The sequence below is a fragment of the Mirounga angustirostris genome, unplaced genomic scaffold (assembly GCF_029215605.1).
Source record: "Mirounga angustirostris isolate CCGP_5_RB_7025 unplaced genomic scaffold, mMirAng1.0.hap1 SCAF_16, whole genome shotgun sequence".
In the NCBI taxonomy this organism is placed as follows: Eukaryota; Metazoa; Chordata; class Mammalia; order Carnivora; family Phocidae; genus Mirounga; species Mirounga angustirostris.
In genome coordinates this window covers 45,720,373-45,743,980 of record NW_026991724.1, presented here as the reverse complement: position 1 = coordinate 45,743,980, position 23,608 = coordinate 45,720,373, and the positions used below count along the sequence as shown (strand labels likewise).

At 50.9% G+C, this 23,608-nt stretch overlaps 1 protein-coding gene and 1 non-coding gene across 13 annotated transcripts in view; one reads left to right on the top strand and one right to left on the bottom strand.

The window, feature by feature from the left end:
• The window catches only part of SIPA1L3 (signal induced proliferation associated 1 like 3), a 227,432-nt gene that overhangs the window by 102,585 nt on the left and 101,239 nt on the right, over positions 1–23,608 (bottom strand). The gene's annotated exons all lie outside the window — the stretch shown is intronic.
• LOC123856242 (small nucleolar RNA SNORA63) lies at positions 8,429–8,559 on the top strand. Its single transcript, XR_006793659.1, has one exon. It is a non-coding gene; the product is annotated as a small nucleolar RNA SNORA63 (small nucleolar RNA).

The window sequence follows — 23,608 nt, the reverse complement described above, 5'->3', positions numbered from 1 at the left end:
AAACGCCAAGCACCTAAAATCCACTCATTTATTCAAAAGATTTCTCAAGCACCTACTACATTGTTTGGTAGATGGAGCTACAGCCCTGAGCAGGACAGACCACACTCCCCTCTGGTGAACTTACTTCAGGAGAGGGAAGCCACAGAAATAAGTCAACCGAGACGGAAAACAAGGTAACTTCAAAGGGTGATGAGCAGTTTAAACGACTAAAACATTGTGACAGGGTAGGGCTAGGGGCTGCTCTCAATGGGGGGTGGTTGGGAGGGCTGGTTGTGGGGTGCCATCTGATCCCGAGAGAGGGCACCTGCCATGCACCAGGTATGCTGATGAACGAGGCTGACACGCATGGGCAGGAAAGCGGGAAGTGGCCAGTGTACAAGGCCCTGTGGGCTCGTCCAAGGCAGTAGTTCTCTCCCCGACTGGCCATGAGAGGCACCGGGGGAGCTTTGTAAAAATACGGGTGTTCATACTCCACCCCCAGAGAGTCTGAATCAGCTGGTATGGCCTGGGGACCAGGCCTGAGAGCCTTTCAAAAGCCCTCCAGCTGATTCTAATATGCGGTCAGGGCTGAGGACAGAGGAACAGAGAGCAAAGAAAGGAGGGCCCGGCACCAAGCCCTGCTCAGCCAGTGCTCTGGCCCGCACAGAGGGGCAGGAGAGCAGGTGTCCCTGAGGCCCCGGCAGGGGCTGTGGTCTAGGGAGGAGCAGGTGGTCCACAGCGTTGGAGGCTGCTGAGAGGGTCACATATGATGACAATTACTGGTCTGAAGGGCACTAGGGACCACAGTAGGAGGTATTTCAGGGGACTGCTGCTCTGGGATGCGTTGTCCCCCTGGTCCTCCCTGCCAGTGTGGCCGGCTTACCCTGCCTCCTCCTTCCTAACTTCCTCCCATACCCCAGACACAATGGCTCCCCTCCTCCCTTTGCTGAGCTCCCAGGGGTCTGCACACACCCTGTGCTATAGGAGTTAGCTCACTGGATTTTTTTTTTTTTTTTAAAGATTTTGCTTATTTATTTGACAGAGAGAGACACAGCGAGAGAGGGAACACAAGCAGGGGGAGTGGGAGAGGGAGAAGCAGGCTTCCCGCAGAGCAGGGAGCCTGATGCGGGGCTCGATCCCAGGACCCTGAGATTATGACTGAGCCGAAGACAGACGCTTAACGACTAAGCCACCCAGGCGCCACCAGCTCACTGGATTTGTAAGCCTCTGAGTAGCTTTGGTCCTCCTTGGACTTTGAGCAGCTCCAAGTCTGCAGGGGACTAGGGTCTACCACATGTGTTCCTGCCACACAGGCAGGGTAGGGGGTGATGATGTAGAGGTAATGGTAATACACACACATAGCATGTATGAACGTGTGCTGTAATAACCTCATAAAGCAGGGACTTCTGGCATGTCCATTTTACAGATGAGGCAAAGGTCACGTGGCCACGTCACACGGCAGGCAGATAGGTGGAGCAGCGAGGATCCCAAATCTCCTCAGTTTGGCTCCCACACTTTTGCCACTACACTGTAAATGAGAGGTGGGAGCCCAGATGAGCGTGTTGTGTGAATAGGCAAATGATGTAAATATCTTCAAAGATCAATTCATAAGGACAAAACTCTAGAAAGTCAGCAACAGCTCAGCAGATTTCAGGTTAAGGATCTGTTTTCTAGGGACGCCTGGATGGCTCAGTTGGTTAAGCATCTGCCTTCGGCTCAGGTCATGATCCCAGGGTCCCGGGATCGAGCCCCGCTTCGGGCTCCTTGCTCAGCTGGGAGCCTGCTTCTCTCTCTCCCTGACAAATAAATAAATAAAATCTTAAAAGAATCTGTTTTCTCCCCTCTACTGGAAATTCAAGCATACACAGGACCCCTTTAGAGCTCCCCGAAGAAACAAAATGGTTGGAACTTCCAGACATCTCATTAGGAAGCCCCGAGGCAGAGACTGCTCCATCAGCCCAAAACACGAGGTGCAAGGCCCTGAGCATGGCCACCCAGCTGCATACTACTCCGATCTGATTTTTACTCTCAATGCTTCTGACACCAGATGTGTGGGTTTTCCACACGAAGCAATTCTCCAGATCTCTGCAGACACTGACGGGGTGTCCCACAATTTAATTCAATCCCGACCCTAACTGCCTGGAGTTAGTCCAGATGCCACACAGGTTGGAGGGCTCAGTTCCACCAGACTTGCCCCACACTTCAGATGCTAATCACAAGTGGTGGGTCCCCAGGTTACCCACACATCTGTCTGACTTGGCTACAAACTGGGGTTCCCACAACGCCCTCCTCAGCCTCGGTGATTGACTGTAACAGCTCACAGAACTGAGAGAGATACTTTTCCTACAATTACTGGTTTCTTATAAAAGATACAAATCAACAGTCAGATGAAGTGATACTCAAGATGAAGTCCACAAGGGTCTCGAGTCCCATGGAATTTGAGGTGCACCACCCTCCCAGCACGTGGAAGCACTCACCAACCTAGAAGCTTTCTGAACTCTATCCTTTAGGGTTTTATGGAGGCTGCATTATGCGGGCATGATTGATTAAATCACTGGCCACTGGCGACTCTGGCAATGTCCAGCCCCCACCTCCTCTCCAGAGGTCAGGGGGGTGGGGCTGAAAGTTCCAGCCCTCTAATCACAGGGCTGGTTTCCCTGGCAACCAACCCATATCCCGAAGCTATCCAGGAGTCCACCAAGAATCACCTCATTAGCATAAACTCAGGTACCGCTGAAAGGGGCTTATCCTAAAGAACAAAAAAGGCTCCTATGAACCACATCACTCAGAAAATTCCAAGGGTTTTTAGAAGCTCTTGAGGCCGTGAACTGGGGACGAAGACCAAATATATGTATTTTTATTTGCACTTTCGTATTTAAGGTCAAAGAACCCAGAAAATGGATGTTTCTAATTGAAATCTTATAGCCATTCCACTCAAACTGGCAAGGGTCCCCAGGGTCTGAGTTCCCGAAAGGCCAGTTCTCTTCAAAGTGTGTAAATCAAGTAGAGCTTCTTTCCCTTCCTTGGGGGAGTGGGGAGAAAGAATTGTAATTATGCTCTGAAGTATCAGGTGTGCAACTATTTTATTTTAATCCAGCAATTCCATTTCTAGGAATCTGTCCCTCAGATATTCACACCAGTGCACATGGCAACTCAGGTGCACGGTGGTTCTGCTGTGGGGGCATTCACACTGCCACACTATTGTAATATGGAAGTGGTGGGAAGAGCCAAACAGCTCATCGGCAGAGGATGGGCTAAATGCGTCTGGCTGTCTCTACTCCAGGGATGCAATGCAGCGGTAATAAACAGCGAGCTAGAGGTAAGGCCATGTGTCCTGCGTGTAAGAGGCCCACGTGGCCTGAAGCGAATGGGTATAGCTCACACTTAGGCTCACTGTGTACCAGGCTAAAGTGCTTTCCACACGTTAACTCATTTCATCCTCACGAAACCCTGTGATGGAGGGGCAATCACCAGCCTCAATTTTTTTTTTTTTTAAGATTTTATTTATTTATTTGGGGCGCCTGGGTGGCTCAGTCGTTAAGCGTCTGCCTTCGGCTCGGGTCATGGTCCCAGGGTCCTGGGATCGAGCCTCGCAGTGGGCTCCCTGCTCCGCGGGAAGCCTGCTTCTCCCTCTCCCACTCCCTCTGCTTGTGTTCCCTCTCTCGTTGTGTCTGTCAAATAAATAAAAAAATCTTAAAAAAAAAAAAAGATTTATTTATTTATTTGACAGAGAGAGACACAGCGAGAGAGGGAACACAAGCAGGGGGAATGGGAGAGGGAGAAGGGGTGAAGCAGACTCCCCGCTGAGCAGGGAGCCCGATGCGGGGTTCGATCCTGAGCCGAGGGCAGACGCTTTACGACTGAGCCACCCAAGCGCCCCCACCGGCCTCATTTTAAAGCCAACGCAACTGAGTCCAGAGAGGCAGAGTAACTTGCCCAAGGTCACTCAGCAGGAGAGCAGTGGCACTGGGATTTGAACCCAGTGGAGGAGGGAGAAGCAGGGAGGGAGAAGCAGGCTTCCCGCCGAGCAGGGAGCCCGATGTGGGGCTTGATCCCAGGACCCTGGGGTCATGACCTGAGCAGAAGGCAGACGCTTAATGACTGAGCCACCCAGGCGCCCCTCTGTGCTTGTATTCTTACAAACATGTAAGTTCAAGGCCCTCCCGGGGCCCCCTATGAGGCCTGCCCAAAATTCACATCCTGGAGAGGAGCCCCGTGAACAGGGTTTGCACACTTTCTTCCAGACCTTTCTCTGTGTCAACTGCACAGGGCAGGGGCATCTCGGGCTTTAAGTTTTCAGCTGTGAAAGTGAGCCTGTGAGAGGAAACATGGGCAGAGGGAAAGCCACCCCCTGGAAAGCCCTGACCGTCCAGAAAGCAGAGTTAGAACAGATGAGTCCCACATCGGGCTCCCTGCTCCTTGGGAGCCTGCTTCTCCCTCTGCCCCTCTCTCTCTGTCTCTCATGAATAAATAAATAAAATCTTAAAAAAAAAAAGAACAGATGAGCCGCCTCAGTCGAGCATCGGCGAGGCCCCGGGAGTCCGAAAACTTCTCATCTTTCCAAGTGGAGATTCCTCCGTGGCCTGGCAAGCTGCTCACACCCAGACCCACAGAGGGAAGGAAGGGGCACCCCATCTTGTGTCCACATGCTCCTCAGGGAAACAGAGGCGGCATTTAAATGCTTCAACAGCAATCTGGCCTTCTTTGTTTTAGTCTGCGAGCCAGTACGGTAGGAGTTACGTGGGTTAAATGCTTGTATAATTATGTGCTTATATAGAGAGATGAATTTAAAAATAATAAACAAGCTTCATAGTTTGCTTTTCTGACTTATTATCAGATCTTGGAGATTTCCTGATGCGGCAGCTGTCGCCTGGGGGTTAGAAGCCAAGATGACTCAGGTTCAATTCCCAGCTTGGCCACTTAATTACCTGGACCTTGGGCAGGTCACTTGGATGGTTTTCCCATCTGTAAAATGAGATAATAACAGCACTTCACTCCTAGGGATGTCATGAGGTAAAAAGACTGTAGAGACTTCGAATGTCCCTGGCACACAGGGATTTACAAGTATTAGCTATTAACGTTTTACTTATATAATAATAAAAACGAAACCTCAAGCAAACAGAGCCAAATGTGGCCTTGGCATGAACCCTGGCTGCTCTGGGCTCAGGAGCCGGGTCGCCCAGGGTGGCCTGCTTTGAACTAGAGAAGCTGGGCCAGCCCCCCTCCTTCCTGGAGGCCCAGAGCCAGGGCCACAGGGAGATGCCCCTTCTGAGCCCCTGGGGGGTCGGGTGGGTGAGACTAGAGAGTGTTGCTACCTCCCCCGAAGCGCATGTGGAGCAGGCATCTTGTTCCGATTGTGGGCACAGTCCTACTCACTTCAAATGAGACTTTGAAATGCAAAATTACAAAAGGATGCCTCTTGGAGTATGGGCACACGTGCCAGGCCCACCCAGGAGCTACAGAAAAGCTTGTGCCCTCGGATGATGTGACTGAGCTGCGCTGGCTGGGGGCTGGATGAGGGGTCTGTGGTCGGGGACGCCCCTTCGGGGGAGACGTCATCAGCACACAACCACGGCTCCAAGTGGCCGCCTGGCCCTACAGGGATCTCCCCAGCCCTAGCCAGGCCCGCGGTCAAGCCACATGCGCTGGTGTAGCCGTGCCATTGACTTTGATACTGAAACTTTTTGATAAACAGCTGCTGCCTGGAACCCTGAGAGTCCCCATTATCACTGCATGGGGGCAACGCTGCGGGGTCCGCTCCCATGGCTGTTGCTGCCCCAGGCTGGAGTGGTGGCGAAATGTTTAGTATGTCCCCCCGACGGGCTCACTCCTGTGACCAGGCCAAGCCTCCTTCAGAAGATGCTGTCTTGTCAGCATGGAGCCTGACTTGCAAACTAATCCCAGCTAAACTGCCACCGAAACCTGCTAAGATCACATCTGCTGGGCTCGGAGATTAAATCAATATTTGACAATCTTGATTAAATAACAGCCAGGGAATCCTTGTCAAAGAACATCTGTTGAAGTCCTGGTCTTTCCAGCCTGTTCTTGGGGGCCGGCCGGGGGCATCTCTGGCTCTGCTTCTCCTCACCTGAGGAGCTTTTGGAGGGAGGGGGAGGGGGAAGACACAGAAACAGAAAGGCTCCCTGTGGTGCGAGGGGAGGGGGTAACCCTTGCTATTCTGGGGGGCACCATCTGCCAGCAGTAATCACCATACCTGCCCCTGACCCCCGCGGCTGCTGAGGGCCAGTCCCCAGCCAGGGTGGAGTGCTTGCCACAGAACCGGGCTCCTGATGGTCCACTGTGGCAGTGTTCTTGTCACCTCCATTTCAAAATGGTGAAACTGAGCTTCTGAGAGGGGCCACTGCTTGCCCCAAGGTCACAGAGAGAATGAGAGGAGGAACAGGGCTTCTGGACGTGGCTCTGGCTGACTCCGGGGTCTTGAGAGACAAGTTGGCAAAAGTAAGAGCAAAAACTGGCACTTATGCCACCAGGAGCCCAGACTGGAGGCCTGTTCCAATGGTCCCGGTCCCGAAGCTACACGTGGGGTGGCCCCACTGAGAAGCACTGGCCTTACACTTGGCCCTACTCAGCCCATGCAGCGTCCCAGGGTGAGGGCCCTACTGTTCTCCCCAGTTTACAGAAGGGAACACTGAGACTCAGAGGGGCAAGCTACCCGTGAGGTAAAAGGCACGGGGAGGACTGGAACCAGGAGGGTGACTACGGCCACCAGAACCACTGTCATTTCTAAAAAGCAGGGACAGGGCGCCTGGGTGGCTCTGTGGGTTAAGCGTCTGCCTTCAGCTCAGGTCATGATCCCAGGGTCCTGGGATCTAGTCCCACATTGGGCTCCCTGCTCGGGGGCGGGGGGGGGGGGGGTCTGCTTCTCCCTCTGCTCTTCACCCTGCTTGTGCGCTCTCTCACTCGCTCTCTTTCTCTCAAATAAATAAATATAATAAATAAATAAATAAATAAATAAAAAGCTAGGATAGAGCTGTGAACACGATGGGCTTCAATAAATACCTGGTCTCCATCCCTTGGTGATTTAAGACAGAAATCAGGCTCATGCTGGGATCCTGGAATAAAATCCTGGCCCCAGCACAGACCAGAGCAGACCGCAGTGGCCCCTTGTCGCACTGCTAGAAGAGCCCGAGATGACCCCCTAAGACACCACTCCCCACGGTAAGGGCACCAAAGAAGCACGCGTACATCCTTACTCAGATTTGAAAAATAACAACGAGAACCACTCCACAGCTGCACTCACAGCTCCCTCGTGGGGGGAGGGGCGGGGAGCAGTGGTCAGACACCCAATGCCCGCACCCACTGTTCACCACTCCTTCCCCAGGTCCAAAGCAGTGCTGAGATCAGGGGAGTTCCCCATAAGTCTTTGCTGAGTCCATTGATTGGAAAAAAAAAAAAAAAAAGGGAAGGGAGGGAGGAAGGAAGGAAGGAAGGAAGGAAAGAAAACAAAAGAAAAATCAAATGAACCAGTCAGCCACTTGGCCAGATAACCAACTAGCCAGCCAACCAGAAAACCAACTAACCAACCAATCATCCAGTTTACCAACCACCTAGCCAGCCAGCCAAACCACCAGTTAAGCAGCCAACTGGTCTCCTGTTTGTGTGTCCCTGTCCCTATTTCCATCTCGACCCCATCTCTCTGCATCGCTATCCCATGTTTCTACGTCCCTGTTCACACCTATGCGTGTCCCTCTGGGTGTGTATCTCTCTCACACATGTGCACACACAGACGGACATAGCTCTGCTTATTTCTGGCCCCTGAGACACAGTCCCATGTTAACTCACCACTGAGGATGTGTCCTAGGCCAGGCAGCCTCTGCCTGGTCCCTCCTAACTCTCTTCCATATTCCAAGTTCCCAGCATCTACAGGGAGAGAGGCTAAGGAATTGGCCAAGATTATTCTAAAAAAAAATGTAGGAGGCAGATCCCAAACTGTCTGCTGAGTAAAAGAACCACTGGCACGTGTGGCATTGTTCGGGCCCCTAATTTCTCATATTCCAGGAAGGATTTACGCCGGTCTTGTCCAGTCTCACCCCCACCCTGAAGTGGAATCTTACAAGGAAATTGGCTGGTTTAATCAGAGAATAAACTCAGAAACTCCCAAGAATGTATTCAGAAGTAGTTCAGAAGAACGGCATACTCTCTCTTACAATTAAAAAAATTAGTATTGGGCGCCTGGGTGGCTCAGTTGGTTAAGCGACTGCCTTCGGCTCAGGTCATGATCCTGGAGTCCCGGGATTGAGTCCCGCATCGGGCTCCCTGCTCGGCGGGAGCCTGCTTCTCCCTCTCCCGCTCCCCCTCTTGTGCTCTTTCTCTCTCTCACTCTCTCTCTCAAATAAAAAAAAAAACAAAAAAACAGGCAGAATGAAACCATGTTACTTACTTAGGGTTACTCTCCTAGGCGAACAAACCTTCAAAAAGCAAGAAATGGATACAGGATCTAGTTACAATGTAGCTGTAAAGTGCTGCCTTGTCTTTGCCCCCTGCTCAAAATAAAGCTGTTACCTTTCTAGCCCTGTCCGCCATGGTGCTTAGCAGCCAGGGATGCATGGTCTCAGACATGTTTACCAAGTAAAACACTGACTTGAGGGGCGCCTGGGTGGCTCAGTCGTTAAGCATCTGCCTTCGGCTCAGGTCATGATCCCAGGGTCCTGGGATCGAGCCCCGCATCGGGCTCCCTGCTCAGCGGGGACTCTACTTCTCCCTCTCCCACTCCCCCTGCTTGTGTTCCCTCTCTCGCTGTGTCTCTCTCTGTCAAATAAATAAATAAAATCTTAAAAAAAAAAAAAAAGCAAGAAATGGTGACCACGGAAGTCTGGTGGAGAAAGAGAGGGTTCAGATGGCAGGGGTACATAGAGGGTTCTGGGGTACTGGCAAGATTCTCTCTCTTGATGTGGGGGTTACATGAGCGCTTGCTTTATCATTGTTCACTGGACTGTGTATTTACATTTTACATACTTCTTGGTGCAAGGGTTATATTTCACAATAACAAAGTTTTAAAGTCTTTTAAAGTCTTTTGCATTGTATCCGTTCATTTTAAACAATGAACTTGTACTCTTGTATTCCATGTGTAATTTAAAAAAACAGATAAGACCCTCTTTGAGGGGCGCCTGGGTGGCTCAGTAGGTTAAGCGTCTGACTTTTGCTTTCGGCTCAAGTCACGATCTCAGGGTCACAGGCTCCGTGCTGAGTGCAGAGTCTGTTTGAGATTCTCTCCCTCTGCCTCTCCATCCCTCCCCCACCCCCGCCAGCTCTCTCTCAAGCAAATAAATAAAATGGCTAAGAAACAGGGAAGCCCCTCCTTGAAGACCTGTGTGTGTTCGTACACACACGCAGAGCCACCCCAGTCTCTGTCACTCCCCTGGCTCAAAATTCACTTTCTCTCCTGTAAGAAAGGTTTCCACTTCCCAGAAGCGGCAGAGCCACTTCACCGGGCCAGCCAAACACAAACATCCTGGGCACGCTGGGGGACTGTGCACTTCCTCCTGGCCCCAGGGGAGGTGGCCAGAGCGGGGGCTACACTCACAGCAGCAGTTCTGGGACAGCTCACCACATGGCGGCTGGGGGACAGAGGGGCAAGGACCCGCACCCGCCCGGAGGAGGCCTTACAGGGCAGAGGGGCTGCGGGGCCATGCTAGCTCGCATCCTAGCTCTGCCCCTGCAGGGATCCCACAGTGAGCTCTAGAAAGACTCTAGTCCTGACCCTTGACTATGAGGTGCAAAGCCTCTTGTCAGCCTGAGGACCAGCTGGCAGATGGCGAAAGCCTGCAGCTCTGTTTGCACAACACCGTAATCAAACATCCCCTGCCCGGGGGACTAAGACCAAGGCAGAAGGGCTGGAAGGGGGCACTGGGCCCTCAGGACCCTAAAACAATGGCTCTCCAGGAGCCCAGGACACCAGGAAATCAGCCACTCATTCCTAGGACAACTTTCTTTTTTTAAAAAAAAGATTATTTATTTATTTGACAGAGAGAGATACAGCGAGAGAGGGAACACAAGCAGGGGGAGTGGGAGAGTTGGAGAAGCAGGCTTCCCGTGGAGCAGGGAGCCCGATGCGGGGCTCGATCCCAGGACCCTGGGATCATGACCTGAGCCGAAGGCAGACGCTTAACGACTGAGCCACCCAGGCACCCGAAGGACAACCTTCCTTTCTTTTTTTTTTTTTAATGTTCACAGTTGATGGAACCTTTTTAGAGGCAATCTGGCAATAGCTTTTAAAAATGTTCTTAACCTCTGAGCCTGTAATGCTACTTCTGGGAATTGATCCCAAAGAAACAATGGGAATGAAGAAAAACATTTATAGCATTGGTTATAAAGCAAAAAGAGAGAACCAAACCCAATGTCTGACAACAGGAGAATGGCTAAATAGATTACTGCACGTCTCACTGTTCAACCTTAGGACGTTATACATGTGCAGATGCAGTCATAGAAAAAAGACTGAAAAAAAATGCTCAAAAATGTCAGTTGGGGTTAATTCTTGGTGCTGGGACTACCAGTGATTTTTGAAAATGTGCTCTTTCTACCTTCCTGTAGTCTCCCAAATTACCTTTAACGAATGGGTTTTCAAAACCAGGGAGACAAAGCAGGAAGTTTCCATTCATGTAGCTGATTTCCAATTCACTAGACGCATATTTCCTGGGAACCAGCTATGTAAGAAAGCAGGGAACGAGGTAGGCCCTTCTCTGCCCTTTGGCCGGAGAAGGGAGACACGCATGAATTGAGTGAGTGCCTTTACCAAGTACACGCGTCAGCACAAAGCTAGCCGAGGAGAGGATAAAGGGTAAAAGGATAAAAGGAAGAACAGGGTGCTGCACAGTAGGGGTCAAGGAAGGCTTCACGAAAGGGGTGGTGGCAGGTGGAGGGGGACAGAGGCAGTAGGTGCAAAGGCTCCAGTGTGTTTGGAGGCAGTGACCCCACCCGAATGCCCCATAGGTAATGAACCCACCAAGCAGCAGAGTCCCATGAGGAGGCTGGGTAGCCATCCCTTGGGGGGGGGTGGCGCGGGGCGGGGCGGGGCATGGCCCCGAACAGGGACAGCACTGGCACAGAGAAGGGGACAGACTAGAGAGGATCTGGCCGTTTCCTCACATGAAGCGGAGCTCCACGGCCTTTAGTCCTAAGAAGCTGGATACCAGGTGGGTACAGGGTGCTGTGCCAGATCCGGTCACAGAAATGCGGTTGTCACTCCTGCTCTCGCCCCCACGCTCCTCAGACCCGAGTGGGACGGAGATACGAATAAATGAGCCATCTCAGGTCACTATGTTTGGCCCGACCATCAGGTGCCGGGGCTGGGCTCAGCTTTAAGAAAAAGAGACAACTTTCCAAACAAAAGCCAGCCCCAGCCCTCCTACAGGGCGGGATGTACCTTGCAGTCCTTCCCATCCAGGGTTTCATAGACTCACAGGTGCTGCTCAGGAGGCACGAAGGCAAGGAACCTCACTCCTGACGGGCAGATGAGGAGACGGAACACAGGGCGGTGTCCTTTCTCCACGACAAGAACTCAGGACCTCAGTGGGAGACTATGTCAACGCTCCCCACCGGGGGGCTGCTCCAGGTGCCAAGGGCCTCATACTCGTGGCTGCACGGCGGAGCCTCCAGTGTTGTTCAAATCCAAGCCCACCCTCCTTCCCTGAGAGAAGTCTGAATTCGTTTGTAGCAGCAGGATGCCCATCCGAACAGCCCGCTCCTTAGGGCGCCTGGGTGGCTCAGTCGTTAAGCGTCTGCCTTCAGCTCAGGTCATGATCCCAGGGTCCTGGGATTGAGCCCCGCGTCGGGCTCCCTGCTCAGCGGGGAGCCTGCTTCTCCCTCTCCCACTCTCCCTGCTTGTGTTCCCTCTCTCGCTGTGTCTCTCTCTGTCAAATAAATAAATAATATCTTACCAAAAAAAAAAAAAGCTCCCTCTCCCAGGTTCCCTTGCAGCTAGGGCTAACTCTGTGTCCCATTCTCATCAGTGAGAGGTTAAGTGGAAGTCGGCTGGGGGTGGGCGGGAGGTCTTCTGGTGAAGCTACTGCTTTCCAGTAGAAAGGACTAAGCTCAGCCAGCACACGCCTTCCATTTTTCTCCTTCCTGGAATGTGGACACCATACCTGGAGGTGAGGTAACCATCTTGTGATCGGAGGCTGCAAGCCACATGTTGAGGACGGCGGGGGCAAGGAGTCAGGGGAGCCCACTCTCCCAGCCAGTGGCCCTGCCCCAGTCTACCCATACTCCCTTCCCTTCCTATGTGCCAGAGAAAAACCTTGCCTTATTTAAGCTACTGCTTGCTGGCTTCCTGTTACATGTAGCAGACCACAATCTTGACTGGTAGAGGTCCTACCCAGATCCTCATTTTACATATAAGGAAACTGAAGCTCTGTGAGGGGAGGTCATTAGCCCAAGGTTACACAGAGCCAGGAGGAGATGAGGCTGGATGTGAGTCTGTATCCCCAACCACTTCACAGCAGCATCTTGAATCTCAGTCAAGAGTACTGGCTTTGGAGAAAGCTTGGCTTCAATTCACTTCTCCATTTTTTTTTTTTAAGATTTTATTTATTTATTTGAGAGAGAGAGAATGAGAAAGAGAGCACATGAGAGGGGGGAGGGTCCGAGGGAGAAGCAGACTCCCCGCCGAGCAGGGAGCCCGACGCGGGACTCAATCCCGGGACTCCAGGATCATGACCTGAGCCGAAGGCAGTCACCCAACCGACTGAGCCACCCAGGCGCCCCTCACTTCTCCATTTAAGAGTTGGCTTGTCCATCCTCCACACCAGAAGCATGAGCTCCATAAAATGTGGACTCTCTACTCACTCCCCCACCACACAGAACAGCACTGGGCTGGTAGCAGGTGCTCAACACACACACGCTAAAGGGGCAATGACTGAACGCATGGAAGGTCGAGTGACTCTTCTAGAAAACAGGAATGCCACCCTTAACTTAACAGGAGGCTGGGAGGGTTCACCGAGGAATAAATATAAAGCACAGGGCCTGGTGTCCAGTTAAGTGCCCAATAATTGATTCCATTATTACCAAAATGGAGGCTGTGGATCTCCTCTTCCAAAGACCTTTCCCCATGACCAAATGGTTTTGCCAACTCTAGATGATCTTTTTATTTTTTAAACTTGGGTTCAAAGATGATTTCTCTATGCAAACTATCTGTAACTCACAGGCCAAAAACCCCCAGGACTCCCAACTAATTCCCAACCACGCGCGGCATCCCTGCCTCCTGGCCTCAGCCTTGGGTTCTGCCAGGAGTAACTGCCTTGCACTTTGCACATTAACCCTTCCTCTTCCTGAGGCCTGCTTCCCAAGCTGCCTCCTGAGTGATGCCTTCCCTGACCCCCCCCACCCCATCTGGTACTGCCCCCCGCCCCTGGGAAGCCCTTGGGGCCCTCCCTGTCTGGCCTATCCTACCTGGCATTCCTGTTGGGTGCTGCGCGTACACGCATCTGCCCTCCACAAGACTAGCTCCTGGGAGCAGGCATTACCCCTCCCCTCTCCTGCCTCCCTGGGGGAGCAGGCACCTAGAAGAGATGCTCGTTGGCATCCGGTGAATGGGAGAATGAATGATCACACTACCTGACATTTATATGGGTCTACAATGCGCCTGGCATTGTTCTATGAGCTTTATGCATATTAACCCATTCGCTCCGCACGACAATCCTTTGAGAGGTACTATTACCATCTCCATTTTATACACCAGAAAACTGAAGCCCAAGGTCACATTGCTGGTAAATGGCAAAGCTGGGTTCCAATCCTGCTGGCTAACTCTATAGAGTCCATGCTTCTAACCTCTTGGCTCTCCCATCTTGTTGCATGAGTAAATGCACCAATGTCCATGGCATGAAGAAAAACACCTGGGGCCGGGCCTGAGCGGAAGGCGAAGCTCACTTCCTAAGCCAGAGTAAACATTCTCACTGGCCTCCCCGTAACATTCCAAACCTATTCTCCTGTGCTTACCTGCCAATATTGATGTTGAAAAAACCAGACGTTAATTTTTCTAGCTGAGAGCTGAGAAATCTGCTAGAAGGGGGGGGGGGGCAGGGAGGGGCTTCCTGATAAAAGAGCAGAAACGTTTGGCAGTGTTCACCAGCTGCCATCCCTTATAATTGCCTGTTGCCTGTGCCATACTGGTTTCTAAATACTTTGTATCTCAGCCTGGAATATAAGTAATAGATACTCAGCAGTTCTGGGATGCTTCAACAGCTCCACATGTCAGAAGCCCAAGTGTGTGCTTCTGAAATCATTTTTAGCTTCTCCTCATGGTTGCAAGATGGTTGCTGTGGCTCCAGCTGTCACATCCTGTCATAGCCACGAGGCAGGATGACTATCGATGCCAGTTTTGTTCACTGTTTTCTCAGCACCAGCACAGTGCTCAGCACACAGTCAACGTCCCGTGAATGATCCTGACTGACTTCCCTGGAGATCCGCAGAGGGTCGTTGACAGCACAGGACCCGAGTACCGAGGCATAGCTCCCAGCTCTGAACAAGGCGGCTTCAGGTCCCTCCTCTGTGAGTATTTACCTCACAGGGTTTGGGAGGGCACTTTGATAAGCCCTGTGTGCAGCACTTAGACAGGATCTGCTGTGATGCTGGGGACGTGCGCGGCTGCTATCTGCCCTCTGCCTCTTTCACCCTGGTCGTCTCCTTGCCCGTCAAATGGCTACCATGATCTGTCTCTCCTTTAAGGAGACAAAATCTGAAAAAGTACAGGACAAAGCACCCTGCAAGCAAATGGTAATTCTCATCCTTGACTCGGTGCGGTGTGGCAGCTAAGAGCGTGGAGTCAGAACGCGGGTTGTCTGAGTCTGAATCGCAGTTCTACCATGTGACCTTGGCCAGTCACTCAACCTCCCTGTGCCTCAGTTACCTCACCTGTACAATGGAAATAACAGAAGCGCCTCCCTCACAGGGTTGACATGAACATTAAATGAGTTAATTTGTAGGGGTGTCTGGGTGGCTCAGTCAGTTGAGCGTCCCACTCTTGATTTGGGCTCAGGTCATGATCTCAGGATCATGAGATCAAGCCCCGTGTGAGGTTCCACGCTCAGCGGCAGAGTCTACTTCAAATTTTTCTCTCTGCCTCTCCCTGTTCGTGTTCTCTCTAAAAATAAACAAATAGAATCTTTTTTTTTTTCACTTTTTTTCTTTAAAGATTTTATTTATTTATTTGAGAGAGAGAGAATGAGAGACAGAGAGCATGGGAGGGAGGAGGGTCAGAGGGAGAAGCAGACTCCCCGCCGAACAGGGAGCCCGATGTGGGACTCGATCCCAGGATCCTGGGATCATGACCTGAGCCGAAGGCAGATGCTTAACGACTGAGCCACCCAGGCGCCCCACGAATAGAATCTTTTTTAAAAATGAGTTAATATGTAAAGCTCTAGAGCAGAGCCCAGCATAGGTGATCGCCAGGAATGTTAGCTTCCGTGACCTTGGGCAAGTGACCTTGGGCAAGGTACCAAACTCTCTTTCTCTCCTCTAAGACTACTAGTCGTACTGACCTCACAGGATTACTGTGAGAATTAAGGAGGTTAATCTACGTGAAGTGTGAAGTCCCTGAAACAGGCCTGCTTTACGAGAAGGGCCCAGTTACTGTTAGCAATCCTCATCATCTCTGACTGGGGGCTCTCTTGAGGACTGACCGCCTACTCTTTTTTTTTTTTAAGATTTTATTTATTTATTTGACAGAGAGAGAGACAGAGAGAGAGGGAACACAAGCAGAGGGAGTGGGAGAGGGAGAAGCAGGCTCCTCGCGGAGCAGGGAGCCTGATGTGGGGCTCGATCCCAGGACCCTGGGATCATGACCTGAGCCGAAGGCAGACGCTTAACCGACTGAGCCACCCAGGCGCCCCTATACATTTAACATTTGATGTATAATTTTTTTTTTTAAAGATTTTATTTATTTACTTGACAGAGAAAGACACAGCGAGAGAGGGAACACAAGCAGGGGGAGTGGCAGAGGGAGAAGCAGGCTCCCCGCCGAGCAGGGAGCCTGATGCGGGGCTCGATCCCAGGACCCTGGGATCATGACCTGAGCCGAAGGCAGCCGCTTAACGGCTGAGCCACCCAGGCGCCCTGACCGCCTACTCTTTTATTTCACTCCTGCACTGTTGTTTAACTCCCTCGTCTGCCTATCTGGCACGGCCCGTGGTCCCTAGGCTCCCCCCACCTTCACAAAGGTAGCAGCTCCAGGAGGGTGCAGCTCTGCTTGTAGGCACAGAGTCCTCAGGAAGGCTTTTCTCAGGTCACCGCACAACCCAGTCCTCTGACAGGAACAAAAGGGAGTGTCTTATCTGAACCTAGGGTGGGGGGAGCTTGGAGAGGCTCCCTCCAGCAAGGGAAGAAATTGTAACCATGGGCAAATGGCCTTGAGCCTCCCAAGGGAGGCCCGTCCCAGGCAGCAGTGACTAGCAGCTGGCTGGCGATGCCGGAGGAGCTGCCTCAGGTTTCCCGGGAGACCAAGGGAGTCCAGGCTCCCGGATGGTGCTTGTCACCAAGCAAAGCACCCCTGACCAGGCCACTTAGATGCTCTGGTTTCCTCATCTATAAAATGGGTATCAATTTCCCTGATTGATCCATTGCCTGTCCACCTCCGGCCCTGCTCTGAATCACAGGGGTCTACATTTCCCAGGATTCCTGGTTAAGTTCAGCCAATGGAGGTGCTTCTCCCTCTCACCCTCCACCCCCACTGCCCTGGGCTCCAGTAATACCACCGCCCCCTTGTGTTCCTCCAGCTCTGGGTCTAGTCTCAGGACTGCCTCCCTGTCCCTGTTTGGTTCCCCTGTTCCTCTATTACTCATTTAACCAAATTCTCTATGTCGAATTCCCTCTGCCTAAAATACCCAGAAATACCTAGATGCTGTTTTCCTGACAGATACACCTGTCTCACTAGCCTTTTAGGGGCATCTGAGAACAAAGGGAGAAGATGCACCTGGAAAGTGGAAAGCACCACACGAATCAAGGGTTATTTTATGGAAAAAGCCTCCTCTCTTCCATAAGGCACAGGCGCATTGTGAGAGTGGTGTTTAAACCCCTCCTGAACAAAACGATCCGATGTTGGAGAACTACTTCAAAATAATCCAAAGGCAGGGGGATGGATGAAGCGTGCTTGGCCATGTGCCAGGAACGACAGGCTCCGGTGACAAGCCTGTACCTGCGGGCTCTGTATGCTCTTCTTTCTACCTCTGGAAATGTTTGAAATTTTTCCATTATTAAAACAAAAACCAAGAGGCAAGAAAAAACTGGTCCTTGTCCTGTGGGTGGGGGTACTAACTAGCAGAACCTTCTTTGAAGGCAATTTGTCAGTTATTAAATTAAAACCATGCACATCCGTGGACCCAGCGACTCCAACATCAAGAGAAGGGCAGACACGAATATAACACTGCACTTTACATGCACGTTATATATCATACACTCATTAAGCGCACTGAGCTAGATACAGTTACTGTCTCCATTCTACAGAGGAGGTAAGTGAGGCACAGGATGTCAAAGTCAGATGTTGAAGTCCCAACCCCAGTGCCTTGGAATGTGACTGAGTTTGGCGATTAAGGCCTTTAATGAGGTAAATTAAAAGGAAACCATTAGGGTGTGTCCTAATCCGATCTGACCGGTGTCCTGGTAAGGAGAACTTAGGACACAGAGAGACAGTGGGCCCCATGTGCCTGCAGAGGAACAAGTGCAGTTGGGCAGATGCCTACAAGCCAGGGAGGGGGGCCTCAGAGGAAACCAACCCTGCTAGCACTTTGGTCTTAGACTGGAAATCTCAGAACTGGAGAAAATGAATTTCCGTTATTTAAACCAGCCAGGCTATGATAACGCTTTGTTATGAAGGCGACAGCGAGCTAATGCGCTAGGTCACACAGCCAGTCAGTGCCGGAACCAAGACACAGGCGCAGGTCACTTGGCTCCAGGGTCCGCACCCTTAATAGGACCCTTAAATGGCAGCGACACTGTGAACTGTTTACAATGATTGTTATCTCCAAGAAGTGAGATTGGAGGGGGGTACAGGGAAAGGAGGAGCAAGATTCCAATGTTTACCTTACATACTTTTATAATGTTGACGTTTTTAAAAATTCACATAGCGTATTTTAGAAAATTAAAAATAAAACCACATACATGCAAATGAGTATATGCCACCCACCCAAATGTGGGAGAGAGGAGTATATCCAGGCCCAATTTGTCTTTTTACAAGTTTCACTATAGTCTCTCTCATGCTTCCTAAAAAGCCGGCAGAGAGAAGCCAGAAATGCCTCCACAGGCGGACAATTTGCAGTGAATTAAAAGAAAAGAGAAGGTAAAATATTCGAATGTTCAGACACCTTACAACCCTCAATAATGATGATAGTGATAGTAACTGCTGATATTTTCATATCACACATATGCTAGATACTGTCCACAATGCTTTATATGTATTATCTCATTAAATCCTCAAAATATCTTAAGATGGGGGGGCGCCTGGGTGGCTCAGTCGTTAAGCGTCTGCCTTTGGCTCAGGTCATGGTCCCGGGGTCCTGGGATGGAGCCTCACATTGGGCTCCCTGCTCAGCGGGAAGCCTGCTTCTCCCTCTCCCACTACCCCCTGCTTGTGTTCCCTCTCTCACTGTGACTCTCTCTGTCAAATAAATAAAATCTTTAAAAAAAAAAAAGTTAAAAAAAAAATCTTAAGATATAGATACTATTGTTGTTCCCATTTTCTATTTAAGGAAACTCAGGCTCAGAGAGGTTGAGCAACTTGCCAAGTTAGATGGCAGGGTCAGGATGTGAACCTAGGCCAGCCGGCTCCAGGGTGTGGCCCTGATGACCGACCGTGCCCTTCCCGCCTGATTTCATCTCTTGATGGGCCACTCGTGCCGAGGGAGGCCTGAGTCCGGGTAACAGGTGCAGGAGGAGGCAGGAAGTAGCCCTCAGCCAGACTAGCAATCTGAGACCCCAACTTCACTGGCTTGGCACAAATTAGGAAGCAGAATAAAAGCAAATGGTGACAAATCAACGGGGAAAGCTGGACCCTGCTACACCCTGGAGGGCGTGTGGGCCAGAGCCGCCTCATGAAGAACACCCTGGCCATTCCTGGGGGAAGAGAGATACCTGTTTTCTGCCTTAACATGACCCCTGGATGTAAACCCCAGGGACTCAGAAGGACATAGGTATGCGGATGTTCACAGAGTGCCGTCTGTGGTGGTGTGGAGCTGGGGGTGACCCGGGTGCCACACCGGGGACTGGAAACGTGAGGAGTGACAGGTAACACATCACGTTCAGCTGTCCAGCGGGCAGACACAACACACGGGAACTCACAGAGCGACCTGGTCAATCTCAAAACCTGTTGTTTGGGGAAAACCAGAAGAAACAGACTGAGATACGGAGCCTTAAACCACTTCTGGAAGCTCTTATTTAAATCTCAGTGTATATTTTGCAGGGATACGTACATAGCTCTAGACACACCACACACACCTCAAAGTGGGGGAAGGAAGGGACGGACAGAGAATGAAGGAAAAAGTAAGAAAAACCTAGAGAAAGGAGGCAACGCATGCTGTTTCTGCCAACAGACAAGTGGTCTATGGGAGACCAACTCTACTTGTCTGGGTGGACGAACAGGCAGAAGGCAGAAACTAGACACAGATCACTCTACTCCTTCAAAAGAAAACCAGATTTCTGTGTTCTCAAATGCCAGCATCTGTTGGGCCTGACACAGCTTTTTAACTTAGTGAGCCTGGGTCAGGGACTGAATTTGGAGGCCCTTTCCAGCTGTGGCAGGCATCTGGCTGTCTGCTCCGTACCCATTCCTTTTTCTCCTGGATAAGGGACCCCAACTGGTCATAGGCAATCAAGGTGTGGCATTCCTCAGGTGACCTGATTGGCCTGGAGAGGGGGGGGACATGACCTAAGCGGGATCGATCGTAGACTAAAGGAAGTATTTATAACCCATGAGGGATGGGCTTTTTCTCCCCCCCTCTCTCCTAGAGGCAGAAGACAGGTATCTCTCTTCCCCCAGGAATGGCCGGGGTGTTTTTCAGGAGGCGGCTCTGGCCCACGCGCCCTCCAGGGTGTAGCAGAGGCCCTCAGCAAGGAGACCCCACGGGCTGCAGTGTATCATCGGTCAAGAAAGCAAGTGGCCCTGTCACTGGCAGCCATCCTGGGACAAAAGGCATACATCTATCTATATCTATATATCTAGATCTGTATCTCTCCATACTAGAATGAAGCTAACTCTGAGAAGCTGAGTCCTTAATGACAGACATTTGAGCTGCTGATCCTACCCCACCTGACGGCCACCGCCTGATGGACATCTAAGACACGTTAAATTTCTTTGCCATTTGGCCAAATGATGTCAAGGTTTTGTTACTTGGGACTAAGAGCATCCTAACAGGGACCCACAAACTAGGCAGCCATTTTCTGACTTATCACGGAATCCTCTCTGCAAGAGGGAAAGGGGGGCTTCAGAGACACCCTGACATAAGGACATTATTTACAGGTCTCAAGTTGCATGTCCCCTGCCCGCCCAGACCGCCCCACACGTGACGCCACAGAAACAGCCAGTTGCGCTGTCCTTTGTGCGCAAGGGCTCAGGAACCTCCCACCGCGGGTTACTTTGTTGCCCTCATCCATCACAAGAGCCGACTGCAGTAAGCATCCTATGTTCTGTTTCTCCTGATAACAGCAGGGGGTTAATCCCCAGCTGGCTGGAGATGTGGATGAGAGCGGACAAGAAAGCCCAGCCCGGGCTCTCCTGCAGTGGCTCTGTTCCTGAATCAAAGGTCGGACTTCTGGATCTGGGCTCCCCCAAGATCTGACGACAGCGGGGCTCTCTGAACTAGCACGTGGTCCGAGGCCCTCAGCAAGGAGACCCCACCGGCTGCAGTGTATCATCGGTCCATCAGGATCAAGGGAAAGGCCCCGGCAAAACGATTGGGAACTCAGAGGAACCTGAGCTCCGCAGTCAGCCTGTGCTGGGCGCCCATCACTGCTCTGCCACGAGGCAGCCCTGTGACCACGGACCAGAGGTTTCACCAGCATTGCCCCATCTATAAAATACCCACAGAAGTACCCATCTTACAGACCTGTCGTGCCGATCAAATGGACTGACACTTGGAAAGTGCTTAGCATGGAGCCTGGCACAGAGTAAAGGCTCAATAAATATGAGCTGTTTTATTATCGTTATGATTTGATGGAAGATACTTAATTACTGAAGTATAAGCACATAAATGTACCTGTTCTGAATGCACAGGTAATGAATTTTGACACCTGTCTACACCTGTGTAATCCACACCCCAAACAAGACTTGGGGGCTGGTCAATGACACATATTAACGGAGTAAAATGTGTTCTGAGGGACTCATGGTGGCGTACGGGTGATTATCAAGCCATTTTCCCCCCACGAACGACGAGGCTGGAGCCAGGACACCTTCCTTGCACACAAAGCCCCTTTCCAGACTTGTGCGGCCAAACACAGGAGAAGCACCAGCAAGTTAGGATCCGGGAGTTGCCCCAGCTCCTCTCCCTGGGCGCTGGGCTGCCACCCCCCTAAAAACCTCACCCTAACCCCAGTCTCTCCTACGGCAGCCAGGTTCATTCAGAAATGCCAACGTGGCCAGGTCCCTCCCCTACCTGAACCCCTTCCGAGGCTGACCTCGGGAGAAATGGATAACCTCTCCACTCCTCTCTGACCAGAGCCACCCTCCACTCCCCCTTCCTCTGATTGGCAACTTGTTTGAAACAGAAATTTTTATAGAGGAAACTGAAGACTCACATATACTTGTAAGACACTGCGAGATGCCATATTCAGGCATACCTCACAGAGACTCTGGGTTCAGGTCCAAGCCCATAATACAGTGATTATTTCAAGAAAGTGAGTCAAATGAATTTCCCAGTGCACATAAAAGTCATGTTTAGACGGTACTGTACTCTTTTAAGTGTGCAAGAGCATTATGTCTAAAAAACCCCCAAAGTGCCTATCCTAATTTAAAAATAGTTTATTGCTAAAAAATGCTGGCCATCATGTCTGAGCTTTTAGCAAGTCGCAATCTTTTTCCTGGTGGAGGGTCTTGCCTCAATGTCGGTAGCTGCAGACTGATCGAGGTGGTGTTTGCTGAAGGCTGGGGGGGCTGTGGTAATTTTAAAAAAAGACAACAATGAAGTTTGCCACATCGATTGACTCTTCCTTTCACGAATGATTACCGTTAGCATGTGATGCTGTTTCATGGCATTTTACCCCCAGGAGAAGTGCTTTAAAAAAAGTCAGTCCTCGGGCGCCTGGGTGGCTCAGTTGGTTAAGCGACTGCCTTCGGCTCAGGTCATGATCCTGGAGTCCCTGGATCGAGTCCCGCATCGGGCTCCCTGCTCGGCGGGGAGCCTGCTTCTCCCTCTGACCCTCCCCCCTCTCATGTGCTCGCTCGCTCTCATTCTCTCTCTCTCAAATAAATAAAATCTTTTAAAAAAATAAAGTCAATCCTCTCAAAGCCTGCTGCTGCCTCATCAACTAAGTCTATGTCATATTCTAAATCCTCTCGTCATTTCAACCATCTTCACAGCATCTTCATCTGCAGTAGACTCCATCTCAAGAAACCGCTTCCTTTCCTCATCCATGAGAAGCAGCTCCTCATCCATTAAAGCTTGATCATGAGATGGCAGCAACTCAGTCCCATGCTCAGGCTCCACTTCCAATTCGAGTTCTCTTGCTGTTTCCACCACATCTGCAGTGACTTCTGCTACTGCAGTCCTGAACCCCTCAAAAACCAAGAGTCAGACGCTCATCTGACTGAGCCACCCAGGCGCCCCAACAAGATATATTTCTTAAATAGTAAGACTTGAAAGTCACAATGACTCCTTGATTCATGGGCTGCAGAATGTATGTTGTGTCAGCAGGCATGAAAACATAAATCTCATTGTCCATCTCCATCAGAGCTCTTGCGTGACGAGGTGCATTGTCTGTGAGCAGTAATATTTTGAAAGGAATCTTTTCTTTCTGAGCAGTAGGTCTCAGCAGTGGGCTTAAAATATTCTGCAGACCATGTTGTAAACAGATGTGCTGTCATCCAGGCTTTGTTATTCCATTTATGTAGCATAATTCTTCAGGGCCTTGGGATCTTCAGAATGGTCCATGAGAACTGGCTTCAACCTAAAGTCACCAGTTGCCCCTACCAAGAGAGTCAGCCTGTCCTTCGAAGCTTGAAGGCCAGGCATTGACTTCTCCTCTCTAGCTATGAAAGTTCTAGATGGCGTCTGTATAATGGTTACTGTATGCAGCCACTTGGGACTGACTTTTTTCCTCGGGTTCATCTACACTGATGCATGTTATCAATAGTTTGTTCCCTTTGGCTGCTGAGTAGGATATCACGGTATGGATGTACTAGAGTTGGTTTAACCATTCATCAGCTGAAGGACATCTAGGCTGTTTCCAGTTTCCAGCTGCCGTGAACAACTTGGTGCAGGTTTTTGTGTGAACATTGGTCTATTTCTCTGGGATAGATAAATGCCCAAGATTGCAACGGCTGTGTCACAGAACAGCTGCATATTTATTTATTTATTTTTAAAGATTTTCTTTATTTATTTGACAGAGAGAGAGAAGAGCAGGGGGAGCAGCAGAGGGAGAGGGAGAAGCGAACACCCCGCTGAGCAGGGAGCCAGATGGGCTCGATCCCAGG